The following is a 14,471-nucleotide window of genomic DNA, read 5'->3' as shown; positions in this document are numbered from 1 at the left end:
TTACTGGGAATGCTGCGGTCTTCGGCAGCCGACTTCCCCGCGGACCGGCTCCTCGACATCTGGGCTCTGAAACTACAAAAAGCTTCAAGTCCGAGAGAACGCAGGTAAGTAGTTCAACTTTCCTTACCTGCCGATCCTGACGGCTGGGAGGACACAGTGTCTCTCCAGTCCGTCATACGCGTTGCGTTCAGACGTAATGACGCGCACGCAGACGGACGGCCCTTCTTCACGTAGTCACTCACGTGACTCCGAAGTAAAATAAGGAATTAGTCACAGTCATACAGCATGGAAATAGGCCCATCAGCCCAACTTACCCACGTCATACCCCATCTACACTAGCCCCACCTGCCTGCGTTTGTCCGCTATTCCTCGAAACCGTTTCTATCTATGTGCCTGTCCAAGTATCTTTTAAATGTTGTGATGGTAATAGCCTCAACCACTTTCTCTGACAGCACGTTCCATTCACACACCACTCTGTCTGAATATCTTTTGATATTCAACACTTGACTGTCCCTCTAAATCTTTCCTATCCATGTAACTGTCCAAATATTTTTTTAAATGATGTAGTACCTGCCTTAACTACCTCCTCCTTCAGCTTGTTCCATACACCCACTATCTTCTGTGTGGAAAGGTTGCACCTCAGGTTCCTATTAAATGTTTCCCCCTCACCTTAAACCTACAGTGCCCTCCATAGTGTTAGGGACGAAGACCCTATTTATGTTAGGGACATAAGAATTTATTTGTTTGCCCCTGTAATCCACAATTTGAGATTTGTAATAGAAAAAAATCACATGTGGTTAAAGTGCATATTGCCAGATTTTAATAAAGGCCATTTTTATACATTTTGGTTTCGCAATGTAGAAATTACAGCAGTGTTTATACATCGTCCCCCCATTTCAGGGCACCATAATGTTTAGGACACTGCAATGTCATGCAATTGAAAGTAGTCATGTTTAGTATTTTGTTACATATCCTTTGCATGCAATGACTGCTTGACATCACCAGTTGCTGGGTGTCTTCTCTCGCGATGCTCTGCCAGGCCTGTATTGAAGCCATCTTTAGATTGTGCTTGTTTGGGGGCTCGTCCCCTTCAGTTTTCTCTTCAGCATATAAAAGGCATGCTCAATTGGGTTCAGATCTGGTGATTAACTTGGCCACTCAAGAATTTACCATTTTTTAGCTTTGAGAAACTCCTTTGTTGCTTTAGCAGTATGTTTGGGATCATTGTCTTGCTGTAGAATGAACCACCGGACAATGAGTTTTGAGGCATTTGTTTGAACTTGATAGGATGTGTTTATACACTTCAGAATTCATTATGCTACTACCATCAGCAGTTGTATCATCAATGAAGATCAGTGAGTCAGTACCTTCAGCAGCCATACATGCCCAGGCCATAACACCCCCACCACCGTGTTTCACAGATGAGGTGGTATGCTTTGGATCTTGGGCAGTTCCTTCTCTCCTCCATGCTTTGCACTTGCCTTCATTCTGATAGAAGTTAATCTTCATCGCATCTGTCCACAAGACATTTTTCCCGAACTGTAGTTGCTCTTTTAAGTACTTCTTGGCAAACTGTAACATCACCATCCTATTTTTGTAGCTAGCCAGTGGTTTGCATCTTGCAGTGTAGCCTCTGTATTTCTGTTCATGAAACCGTCTGCGGACAGTGGTCATTGACAAATCCACATATGAGCTGAAGAGTGTTTCTGACCTGTCAGACAGGTGTTTGGGGATTTTTCTTTATTATAGAGAGAATTCTTCTGTCATCAGCTGTGGAGGTCTCCCTTGGCCTGCCAGTCCCTTTGCGATTAGTAAGCTCACCAGTGCTCTCTTTCTTCTTAATGATGTTCCAAACAGTTGATTTTGGTAAGCCTGAGGTTTGGCTGAAGTTTCTTAACAGTTTTATTCTTGTTTCTCAGTCTCATAATGGTTTATTTGACTTTCATTGGCATAACTTTGGTTCTCATGTTGATAAAACAACAATAAAAGTTTCCAAAGGTGATGGAAAGACTGGAGGAAAGACTAGGTGCTGAGAGCTCTCTTATACCTGCATTAAGGAGGCAATTAAACACACCTGAGCAATTATAAATACCTGTGAAGCCATGTGTCCCAAACACTATGATGCCCTGAAATGGGGGGACTATGCTGTCATTTCTACATGGTGAAACCAAAATGTATAAAAATGGCCTTCAGTAAAATCTGACAATGTGCACTTTAACCACGTGATTGATCCTGTGTTGTGCTGCTCTACGAATGAGATTACTGGAAAAAGTTGCAAGGAGCCTACAAAAGAAACACAGAAGCTGTTGTTTAATTTTGACTTTTTATAGTTTTGACCCATAGTCAAATCAATTTGGCAAAAAAGAAATGTCATCTTCTTTAATAATAATGCGCTGTCAGAGACTGATTGATGGCAATGAGCTTAGTTCACAATCAGCTCTGAATCTCGTTCTGTGTTTGCCCAGATTTTCCCCTGCAACTTCTCAGTCGGCGTGATGCATGTAGAAATTCTACACAAGGGCACGCATAAAGAATTCCCCCAAACATCTGCAAGCATTCCTGACTCTTGTGTATGTGGAGTCCAGAGTGCAGGGAGAGAGGGGCTGGCTGCAAGGGTTGGTTTGTTCCTGTGCATTCCACTGCGCTAAATGAGGAATGATGAGGAAATAGCTAGCCAGTCATCTGGCCAATATTCTCCGTCGACAGAGATTGTACACAGCGATAAGCCGTCACCTTTTGGAACTTGGAGCAATTTTCACGTCAAATGCAGATCATTTAAATTGATAGCTCTAGAATACAGTTATTAAAGATAATTGTAAAAGACAAGCATGTAAGAACACAATGAATGTTTGTAGCTCAGGAGATAATAAGATGTCTGAACAACAAAATCCAGAATCTTTTCCACCCACTAAAGCTAAAAGGAAAATGACTTTATTTAAACTACTTTATTTTTAAGGCGGCACAATGGCACAGCTGGTAGAGCCACTGCCTCACAGCGCCAGAGGCCCGGGTTCGATCCTGACGTCGGGTGCTGTCTGTGTGTGGAATTTGCACGTACTCCCTGTGACTGCGTGGGTTTCCTCCGGGTGCTTCGGTTTGCTCCCACATCCCAAATAATTGCGGGCTTGTAGGTTAATTGGCCTCTGTACCCTAGTGTGTAGGGAGTGAATGAAAAAGTGGACTAACATAGAACTAGCGTGAACGGGTGATCGATGGGCAGACACAGAGTGCTGCAGTTACTTTTTGGGTTAGGCAGCAACTCTGGAAAAGAAAGATATGTGATGTTTCAGGTCGGAACCCTTCTTCAGACTACACTGTCCCAGTCTGAGGAAGGATCCTGACCCAAACTACCACCTATTATTTTTCACCAGAGATGCTGCCTGACCCACTAAGTTACTCCACAACATTGTGTGTCTATCTTCAATGGATCGAAGATAGTGTTTCCATTCTACAAATCAAAAAGGAAATTAAAACTCTAAAACAAAAAAGGAGAGAAAGGCTTATTTTGCTATCACCTTGAAACAATGCCACGTTATCATTCAGTAACAAAGATAGACTGATTGGCAAAACATGCAAAACATTCATTACATCAATCTGAAAGAGCAGGAATACACAGTCTGATTTTCCACTGACTTCTGAGATCAGTACAAGTTTACTGAACAATGAATGTTTGTTTCTCAGGCTAATGCACAGCTTTAAATGTCAGAGCTCAAAATTGATCACCACTGCCATTTTAAATCACTTCACAGGAAAGCGATAACATATATCTGGAACATTGGAACCTCTCGATGCCTTCTTCATACGCAGAGCTGGGGCAGAATGAGTGTAGCTGAGAGGCGAACTGCTTTTGTAAAATCAGCGATCCCACTCCCACCAAAAACACGAGACTGAGATCATTCTGTAAGGACGAGTCTCACCCCAGTCGGTCACTCCCTCTTCTTCCCTCAGGCATCAGGCAAGAGGTACAGAAGTTTGAAAACGCACAACTCCGGATTCAGGGATAGTTTCTTACCAGCTGTTATCAGGTAACTGAACCATCGGCACGGTGGTGCGGTGGTAGTTGTTGCCTTACAGCGCCAGGGACCCGGGTTTAATCCTGACTACGGGTGCTGTCTGTATAGAGTTTGTACGTTCTCCCCGTGACCTGTATGGGCTTCCTCCGGGATCTCCGGTTTCCCCCCACACTCCAAAGATGTACAGGATTGTAGGTTAATTGGCTTGGTGTAAATGTGCAATTGTCCCTAGTGTGTAGGATAGTGTTAATGTGTGCAGATTGCTGGTCGGCACGGGCTCAGTGGGCCAAAGGGCCTGTTTCCGCACTGTTTCGCTAAACTAAATCCTCTCATCAGCTGGATAGCGGTCCTGACCTCATTGGAGGCATTTGAACTAACTTTATCAGACTTTAATGTTACATCTTTGCACTAAGTGTTATACCCTTTATCTGTGTACTGTGGATGGCTTGATTGTATTCATATATAGCCTTGTTTTTGACTGATAGCACACAAACAAAAAGCTTTTCACAATACCTCAGTACACATGACAATAATAAGTTAAACTGAACAAAATCCATTCAAGTACTTTTTGCATTCTCTCTCTGTGAAAAATAACAAATTTAAAATCACAAGATCACCACAATTTATTTTAGAGTAACACTATTTTCATTAACTTCAGTCAAATTAGTTTAAAATACCATAATAAATGGAGTCCAGAGTCTTATAGGTACTTTTTTTTTTTTTAAAGAAACTGACCAAATGATAAATATCAAGACTCGTTATGCAATAAGTATAACCAAAAGTGGTAAGTTAATGATTTCTAAATGTTATGCTTAAAAACAAGAAACTTTCCTAATTGAGGAAAACCACAAAGTGTTGGAGGAACTCAGCAGGTCAAGGAGCAACTTTAGACTTTAGATATACAGTGCAAAAACAGACCCTTCGGCCCACTGAGCCCACTTTGCCAACCAGCGATCCCCATACACTAGCACTATCCTACACCAGGGATCGGCAACCTTGTTCTGCATAGGGGCCGGGACACACGTCTGTGAGCGGATGGCGGGCCACATCTATCACGTGTTCACATAGATCCCGCCCCGGATAGCAGGCATCAAATCACGTGTTCACAGAAGGTAGACAAAAATGCTGGAGAGACTCAGCGGGTGAGGCAGCCTCATGCAATCCTTGCACGTCTCACCCGCTCAGTTTCTCGAGCATTTTTGTCTACCTTCGATTTTTCCATCATCTGCAGTTCTTTCTTAAACGTGTTCACAGAAGGTGTGCGTTCGTGCCGGCGGCTTTGCGCAGGATGCGGTGCAGCCAGAGCTCGGCCGCTTTCGGGGCGGGTGCTCGGCGGGCCGGATGATTACGGGTAAAAAAATCCACCTGCGGGCCGGATGATTTCAGGTTACGGGCCGCATTCGGCCCGAGGGCCGTAGGTTGCCGACCCATCCTACATCCTACACACTAGGAACAATTTACAATAGCCAATTAAACTATAAACTGCGCGTCTTTGGAGTGCGGGAGAGAACACGTGCAGCCACAGAGAGACGTGCAAACTTCATACAGACAGCACCCAAGGCTGCGCCACTGTACCGCTGGGTATCTTGGGTTCAAAAACAAAATCTGAGATCAAGCAACGAGCACTCCAATAACTAATTACATAATTCACAACTCAAAAGCAACATAACATTTACATCCCCACAGAAATGCGGAAAATGCACTTCTGGAGTTTGTGAATACTTTGCTTGCCTGTTTAATATACTGCACAAATGATTCATCCATTGCTACACAGCAAACGCCACAAAGCTGAGCATGTTTCAGCCATGCCAATAGAAATTGTTCACTGCATACCTCCTATGTGTTCCTCTCCACCGAACAACAGGCCTAACGAGGAGACGGAAAATGAATATATTCCTTAATCCAGAAAACAGAACATTCAAACCATGTTGAGTGTCTTGTTTCCATGTTTTCTGTCATTCTCAAAGACACATCTATCGGTGCTTGACAGAGTTACTGGAAACCACTGGATCAAAAAATGAACTTCTGTTGAATTCTCCCTCTCTGAATGCCCGTTTTTATACACTGCCCCGGCAAGGCCAGCAGCATAATCAAGGACCAGTCTCACCCTGGTCGCCCTTCTCTTCTCCCATCTTCCATCAGGCAAGAGGTACAGAAGTGCGAAAACGCACACCTCCAGATTCAGGGACAGTTTCTTCCCAGCTGTTATCAGGCAACTGAACCATCCTACCAACAACTAGAGAGCGGCCCTGACCTCCCATCAAACTTTAATCGGACTTTACCTTGCACTAAACGTTATTCACATTATCCTGTATCTGTGCACTGTGGATGGCTCGATATTAATGGTGTATAGTCTTTCTGCTGACTGGATAGCATGCAACAAAAAGCTTTTAACTATGCCCTGGTACACGTGACAATAAATAAACTAAAAATGTTGTGGCAGTGGCATATTTGACAGACTGAGAGAATCAGTCAAAGATCTTTAAACACAAACAAAGACAGATTAGAATGTCTTGCAGTGTTATTGTGGGGATGGCTTTAGTTAAAACTCACTGGAATGTGATCACATCTTCAATCAATCAGTGCTCTACAAATTTGTGCCTGCTTCGGACATGTTCAACTTAAACATATTCTTCTGAGGTTTCTGCTTTTCCTTTTAAAAGAATTGATAATAAAGACATGAATGAATAAAATATCTGTACACTGTGGACGGCTCTGTTGTAATCATGACTTTTCGCTGACTGGATAGCACGCAACAAACAAGCCTTTCACTGTGCATCGGTACACGTGACAATAAACGACACCACTCATGGACAAAAGTACTAATTGGAAGCCAACAGAACAAGACTCGAGAACGGTAAAATTACATCAGTACAATTTCTAGCGAACTTCTTTGCAGTTCTTTAGAGTGGCACAGTGGCACAGCCGTCGAGTTACTGCCTTACAGCGCCAGAGACCCGGGTTCAATCCTGACTACGGGTGCTGTCTGTATGGAGTTTGTACATTCTCCCCGTGGGTTTTCTCCAGGTGTCCCACACTACGAAGACGTGCAGGTTTGTAGGTTAATTGGCTTTGGTAAAATTGTAAATTGGCCCTAGTGTGTAGGAAAGTGCTAGTATACAGGGCGATCGCTGGTCGGAGCGGTCTCGATGGGCGGAAGGGCCAGTTTCCGCAATATTTCTAAACTATATTAAAGTAACAGAAATATCTCCTGTTCCTGTCTGTTCCTGTCCAGGAACGTTGACTAAACTCCGTGTGGGGGAAAACAGCTACTTGGTAAGAATAGCCGAAGATGCCCACATGTATAATAATTTACTTTACAGACTGTATGCACGCGCTGGTGTTGACCAGATCAGCAAAACTAAACAAGCCTTTAAATTAATACCTCAGGGAAAAGCTAGATGCATTTATCCAGAAATGGACTGTGTATGACCATAAAGACAAACACACCTCTTTTTTTGACGTGGCAAATTAGCTGGCAATGCATAAATAATAATTAATCAGATATTGTGCAGATAGTGATCGGTGAGGTAGGTCCTAAACATTTAGAAAACCTAATACCTTTTAATAAACTATAATACCTTTTATTAATTCCACCACAAGATAGATACATTTCTGCATTAAGGCATTCAAGAGAGGAATAGGCTGTTGTTTTTTATTAAAATAGGCCAAAAATCACTAACTTTGCATTTAGAATATGTGACTTTATTAACATCTATAGATGAATGGTAGAATATTTAACAATGTTTAGAGTGTATATTGCATTAGAAACAAAAAATCACTGATCTTTCTTTTTGCACGTATTGATATTGTAATGTTGTTGATATTCATTTCTCATCAGTGCAGTTTTATTTTCTTCTATGGATGTCTTTAAACAAGGGTTAAGCTGCTACCTTACGGGCTAGAGATGCAGGTTCGATCCTGACTACGGGTGCTGTCTGTGCGGAGTTTGCACGTTCTTCTAGTGACTGTGTGGGTTTCCTCCCACATCCCAAAGACGAGCAGGTTTGAAGGTTAATTGAATGTTATCAATCCCTAGTGTGTGGGGGGGGGTGGATGAGAAAGTAGGATAACACATAACTAATGTAAACGGGTAATCGGTGGTCGGCATGGACTTAGTGGGCTGAAGGGCCTGATTCCATGCAGTATCTCTAAACTGAACTAAAATGTATATCACATAAATGTGTATAAAGCCTGAAAATTATATGGTTTACCAAATGTAGAGACATTTAAATAATCTCTCACAAATAGACAATTTTATGCAACACTATCCTTGCAAAACGTTGAACATATAAATACTAAAAAAAGAACTTTCAGATAGCAAATTGTTGAAAAGATTAAGACACAAGGAACTACTACTGTAGGAATGTAATGGGTCAGGCAGCATCTGTGAAATGGGAAGATGATGTTTCGGAAAGGGACAACATAGGTAGACAAAAATGCTGGAGAAACTCAGCGGGTGAGGCAGCATCTATGGAGCGAAGGAATAGGTGACATTTTGGGTGGAGAACCTTCAAGAAAGGGACCCTTCAGAAAGGGACTCTTCTTCAAACCTGTGTAAAAGATTGCTAGCATTAGTGTTAGTCATCAAACATCGCAACATTAATGCTTCAGGTTGCTTGTCATAAAGGTGGCTCAACCAAAAATTGGCAAGTAATTATAGATAATTATCAAACAATGGTCAAAAAAGCACACCAATGGCACAGCAAAGTTTAAGGAAATGTAGGGATGTTTTCTTTCCTCATGCAGAGAGTGGTGAGTGCCAGGACACACTGCCACACTGGTGGTGGGGACAGATACGATAGCGGCCTTGAGAGACTTTTGGACATGCAGGGAAAGGAGAGATATGGGTGTGTGCAGGCAGATAACAGTTGGTCTTGGCATTATATTTGGCAGAGACACCGTGGGCCAAAGAGCCTGTTCTTGTGATGTACCGTTCTATGTTCAATAATTCCCCAGGTGATTTATGGTTTTGGTCTGGGGCGTGGTGGTAATGCGTGGAAAGAGGTTTAGCTGTTGGAAGGATAGATAACTAAATGATGGCATTTAGAACATTTATTTCTAGAGACTAGTTTGGTTGGGATCATGCCGCGGAAGGTGGATTTATAGTCAATGAATAGGAGATTTTACTTTAGAGATAATCTACTGTATGCCCTCTAGTTTAGTTAGGAGGTACAGCATGGAAACCCCACACACTAACACTACCCTACACACACACAATTTAGAGCATAATTATACCTAGCCAAAAAGCCTACAAGCCTGTACATCTTTCGAATGTGGGAGAAGTTGCAGAAAAACCCATGCAGTCAAAGGAAAAAGTACAAACTCTGTACAGACAACAGTCGTGGTTAGGATGGAACCTGGGTCTCTGGTGCCGTAAAGCAGCACCTCTACCAGTGCATCACCATGCCTCCCAAAGTGTAACATAGATGGCTGTGTTACACACATGTTCTGCATTAAACCCCTGTCCCACGGTACGAGTTCATTCCGAGAGATCTCCCGAGTTTGCCCTGATTCGAACTCGGAGATTCATGGTAATGGTCACTCGTCAGTAATCGGGGCTCTTGTGGACATTTTTCATCGTGTTGAAAAATCTTCACGAGTCTTCCCGTGCTTACCTGCCATCAGCGAGTCTTCTCGAGTACCTGCCGTTAGCACTAAGAGGCGTCCCCGAGCTCCGACGTACCCGCAACGTTCATTCTCCGTTCTTACCACGAGTTTGATTTTTTTTAAACTCGGGAGAGCTCTTGGAATGAACTCGTACCGTGGGACAGGGCTTTAAATGTCACTAATGATCTGTCGTGGACAAACCACATGAAGTGACAGCCAAGAGGGCACACCAACACCTCTAACTCCTTCACAGCCTGAGGATGTTCAGCATGTCTCCAATGACTCTTACCAATTTCTTCAGATACCCCATAGAAAGCATACTGTCAGGTTGCATTACAGCTTGGTTTGGGAACAGCTCTGCACAAGACCACAATAAATCGCAGAGAGTTATAGATGCAGCCCAGTCCATCACACTGACCAAACTCCATATATACTTCATGTTGTCTCAGAACAGCAGCCAACATAATCCAGGATAAAGACCAGTCTGAAGACGTGTCTCAACCCAAAACATCACCTATCCATGATCTCCAGAGATGCTGGCTGACCCGCTGAGTTACTCCCGCACTTCGTGTCTGTTTTTGTAAACCAACACCTGCAGTTCCTTGTTTCTACATAATCAACGACTTGTCCCACCCCATTCCTCCTTCTCCCCGCTCCCGTCCAGCAGAAGGTACAGAAGCCCGAAAGCACCAGACTCAGGAACAGCTGATTTTAGAGATACAGAGATATTTTAGAGATTTAGAGATACAGCCTTTCGACCCACCGAGTCAGCGTTAACACTACGCTACACGCAGTACAGACAATTTATAAATTTACCAAGCCAATTAATCTACAAACCCGTACGTCTAAAATGCATGAGCTGCACTCAGTTTAGAGTAAACAGTGAATAGTGGCCCCAATCCCCCAGCGTTGTGGCAATGATAGCTTGACAGGTTAGACTCTGAGTGTAATGAACAATATGGTTTCAAATTTAATTTAGCAAACTTTCAAATGTAACGAATTTGCCCTATTATTGGAGACCCCTTTCTGAACACTATGCAATTGCACAGAATTATTAACCTAAATATTATTTAATTTCAAATGTTTAAACAAGATACAGTCAATCCTTGGAGTTAATGTGCCAATGATCGCTTCCAATAACATCGAGAGGGGAAAAAAAAAGAAGTCGATGCAATTCACAACACTGAAAATAGTCGAACATCTAACTTTTAGATTTAATCTGCGATCAGTGAGATCAAATGTACTTAGAAAGGTACATGGCTTTGTAACTAAAGTTTGTAAGATAATTTGAGGTTATCAGTACTGGAGCAAAGGAAACACTAGCTCAACATTTACCTATAACATAACGATATGATGTTCACGAAGAGAATTTTAAATTAGTTACTCAAAAGAGAGTTGGGAGGGAAAGATAGATCAGCCATGATTGAATGGCGGAGTACTCGATGGGCTGAATGGCCTAGCAGTATTCCTATGAATTATAAAAAGTTTGAAACTTATTTTTGTTACAAATACTATTGATAAACTTTAACACTCACCTTGGAATACATTAAAATACGCATTTACAAGGAAAATAAATTAAATAGAGTAAACATTAAATACTAGAAAAAAAATTAAAAGCAGAATGCACCTCATTTTAAAAATACAACATGGAAATAGGCCCTTCGGCTCACCAAATCCAAGCTGACCATCAATCACCCGTTCATACTAGTTCTATGTTATCCCACTTTCTCATCCACTCCCTACACACCAGGGTCACAATTTACAGAGGCCAATTAACCTACAAAACTGTACGTCTTTGGGGTGTGGGAGGAGTAAGGAGCATCTGGAGAAAACCCACGCAGTCACAGGGAGAACGTGCAAACTCCGTGCAGACAGCACCAGAGGCCAGGATCGAACCCTGATCAGGTCTCTGGCTCTGAGACAACAGCTCTACCACTGCACCACTGTGCTGGCCGATCAAATGTTATTCAAAATAATAACAAGCTATTTTTCCCTCTTCACACTCCTCTGAAATATTCTACATATTTTAAGAAGTATCCTTACTTTTAATAACATTCGACTCTGTTAATAAAAACAGCTGGAGGTCAGGCAGCATCTGTGGAGGGAATGGACAGATGACGTTTCAGACGGGGGCGGGACAAAGTGATAGGTGGATACAAGTGAGCGGGATGATTGGCAGATGGGTGGAGTAAGGGATAAAGGCTGGAGGTGAAAAGGAGACAAAAGGGTGTAAGATGAGGAAAGTTATTTGGTTGTGTTTGGTGAACATTGCAAATAACGCATCTCATTTCCTTTCCTGGTCGTTCCCTGTTCTCCCCTCTCCTGTCGATAGAGGCTTGAAAACACGCAACGCCAGACTCAGGAACAGCTTCTTCTCTGCTGTTATCAGACAAATGAATGGTCTTCCCATTAGCTAAGGTATAGTCCTGAACTTCCAATTTACCGCACTACGGACCTTGTACATGTTTGGAACTAACGCTATAATCTACATGACACGATCTGACTGGATAGCAGACAAACAAAGCTTTTCACTGCATATTAATACGTGACAATAATAAACTGATGGATTGAACCCAATTTCCATTTGCACATTCTGACAACCAAGTAGCAAATCTTTTAAAAATGCTACTTTTTTTTAAGCAGTTTAGACTTTGGAGATTAAGCATGGAATTATGTCCTTGGTCCATGCCGACCAGTGATCACCCTGTATACTACCACTATCCTACACACTAGGGGGCAATTTACAGAAGCCAGTTTGATCCCGACCACGGGTGCTGTCTGTACGGAGTTTATACATTCACCCCGCGACAGCGTGCATTTTCTCCGGGTGCTCCCGTTTCCTCCCACACTCAGAGAGGCGAAGGCCCTGTTTCCGTGCTGTATCTCTGAACTAAAGTAAACTGCACTACATTAATCTACAAACCTTCGCGTCATTGGAGTGTGGGAGGAAACCAGAGCACCCGGAGGAAACCCACGTGGTCACAAGAAGAACATGCAAACTACATACAGACAGCACCGGTAGTCAGGATCGTACGCGGGTCTCTGACGCTGTAAAGCAGCAGCTCTACCCGCTGCACCAGGCCTTACAAAAATACAAACAAGATTGATCCTGATCAGTTGCCTGAACTGAATTCATTCTTTTATGCTAAGCAAGAGTCCAAAAAGATTCTTGCAAGACCTCACAAAGTAATATCTGAGAGTTTTCATTCTAATCAAAATGAAATAATCTCTTATTTTCCCCCACACAGAAAATACCTGGCTCTAAACCGGTGGACACTGACAAGTTGGGCCGAAGGGCCTGTTTCCACACTGTATGACTATGACTAGAAATTTACAACACTCAAATTTTAAATCTAATTTAATATGGTGTGCATTAAAGGATAGAACACTGAATTATTATCATGTTTTCCATGATTGTGCGTTAGTATGCAGAGGCAAAATACAACTAAATTGGCTCATGGATAGTCAAAGCATAGAGCAATGGGTTCATCTGATAATAACATAACACAATGCTCTGCTGATTGGCGATACAAGCAATCATGAATTTCATACAAATGTACTTTATTCTATGTTTTAAATTATAAAGATAACATGGGTTCTCTGAACCCTACTGTAATGTTCTGGTTGCGATTAAAATGGCACATGCAAAAGAATCAATGGATTATTACGTGACAGTACAGGTCCACCACCCATTTTCCGGCACCCTTGGTTCCTGAGCCGTTTTGGATTATCTGTTTTGCCGGACATGAGGTCACGGCCTCTGAGAGGAGTCCAACAGTGCTGGAACAGTCCACCTAGGCCACCGAGGAGCCGTGATACCAGCCGGGAATGTCGGCCTCACCCGGCCAAGGCACCACAATTGCGGGAGGACTTCTGGGGATGATTTCAAATGCGCTCTTGTAATTTTGTCCGGATTAAAGGAGGTGCTGGAAAATCAGTGGTGGACCTGTACAACAAGATTCACCATGACATTGCCTGGGATTGAGTTTTTGGGAGAAGTTTGATAAACTGAGACTTTTTTCTACAGAGCATCAGAGGCAGAGGGGAGTCCTTAGAGTCAGAGTCATACAACACAGAAACTGACCCTTGCCGACCAAAATGTGCCATCTACACTAATCCCACCTAAATCCCTCTAAATTTTTCTTATCCACGTACCTGTCCAAGTCTCTTTTAAATGCTGTTATTGTATCTGCTTCAACTACCTCCTTACAACTTTATTGAGGTGTATAAGATCGTGAGGGACATAGATAATGTAAAAACTCAGTCTTTTTCCCCCAGGGTAGAGGATTCTAAAACTAGAGGACACAGGCTCAAGGTGAAACTGGAGTTTTAAGAGGGACCTCAGAGGCAACCTTTTCACTCGGAGGGTAGTCCGTATCTGGAACAAGCTGCCAGAGAAAGCTATAGAAGCGGATACAATTATGATTTTTAAAAGACATTTGGATTGATATGCGGATAGGAAGGGTTTAGAGCGATATGGGCCAAATGCAGGCAAATAGGACTTGCCTAGTGTGCTAACCTGGGCAGCATGGACAAGGTGGGCTGAAGGGTGTGTGTCTGTGCTGTACAGCTCCACGACTCCAAGAGAAGGCAGTCATATGCCCTGACAGAATAGCCTCAGAATAAAAGGACGCACATTTAGAAACTAGATGAGGAAGAATTTCTTAAACCAGAGGATGGCGAATCTGTGGAATTTATTGCAATGGACGGCTATGGAGGTCAAGACATTGGGTAAGGTGGAGATTGACAGATTTGTGATTAGGAAAAGTGTCAGAGGTTATGCGGATAAGAGGAGAATGGGATTGAGAGGGAATTATAGATCAGCCATGATTGAATGGCGGAGCATAC

At 42.7% G+C, this 14,471-nt stretch overlaps 1 protein-coding gene and 1 long non-coding RNA gene across 8 annotated transcripts in view; one reads left to right on the top strand and one right to left on the bottom strand.

Annotated features, from left to right (window-relative positions):
• The window catches only part of fign (fidgetin, microtubule severing factor), a 79,079-nt gene that overhangs the window by 53,439 nt on the left and 11,169 nt on the right, over window positions 1-14,471 (bottom strand). The gene's annotated exons all lie outside the window — the stretch shown is intronic.
• Window positions 6,830-13,213, top strand: LOC116975288. The gene is made up of 3 exons (XR_004412584.1): window positions 6,830-6,870; window positions 11,956-12,041; window positions 12,872-13,213. It is a non-coding gene; the product is annotated as an uncharacterized LOC116975288 (long non-coding RNA).

Source organism: Amblyraja radiata, chromosome 7, assembly GCF_010909765.2.
Source record: "Amblyraja radiata isolate CabotCenter1 chromosome 7, sAmbRad1.1.pri, whole genome shotgun sequence".
NCBI lineage: Eukaryota > Metazoa > Chordata > Chondrichthyes > Rajiformes > Rajidae > Amblyraja > Amblyraja radiata.
Note: the sequence above shows the minus strand (reverse complement) of the source record. Positions and strands in the feature narration are given on the sequence as shown.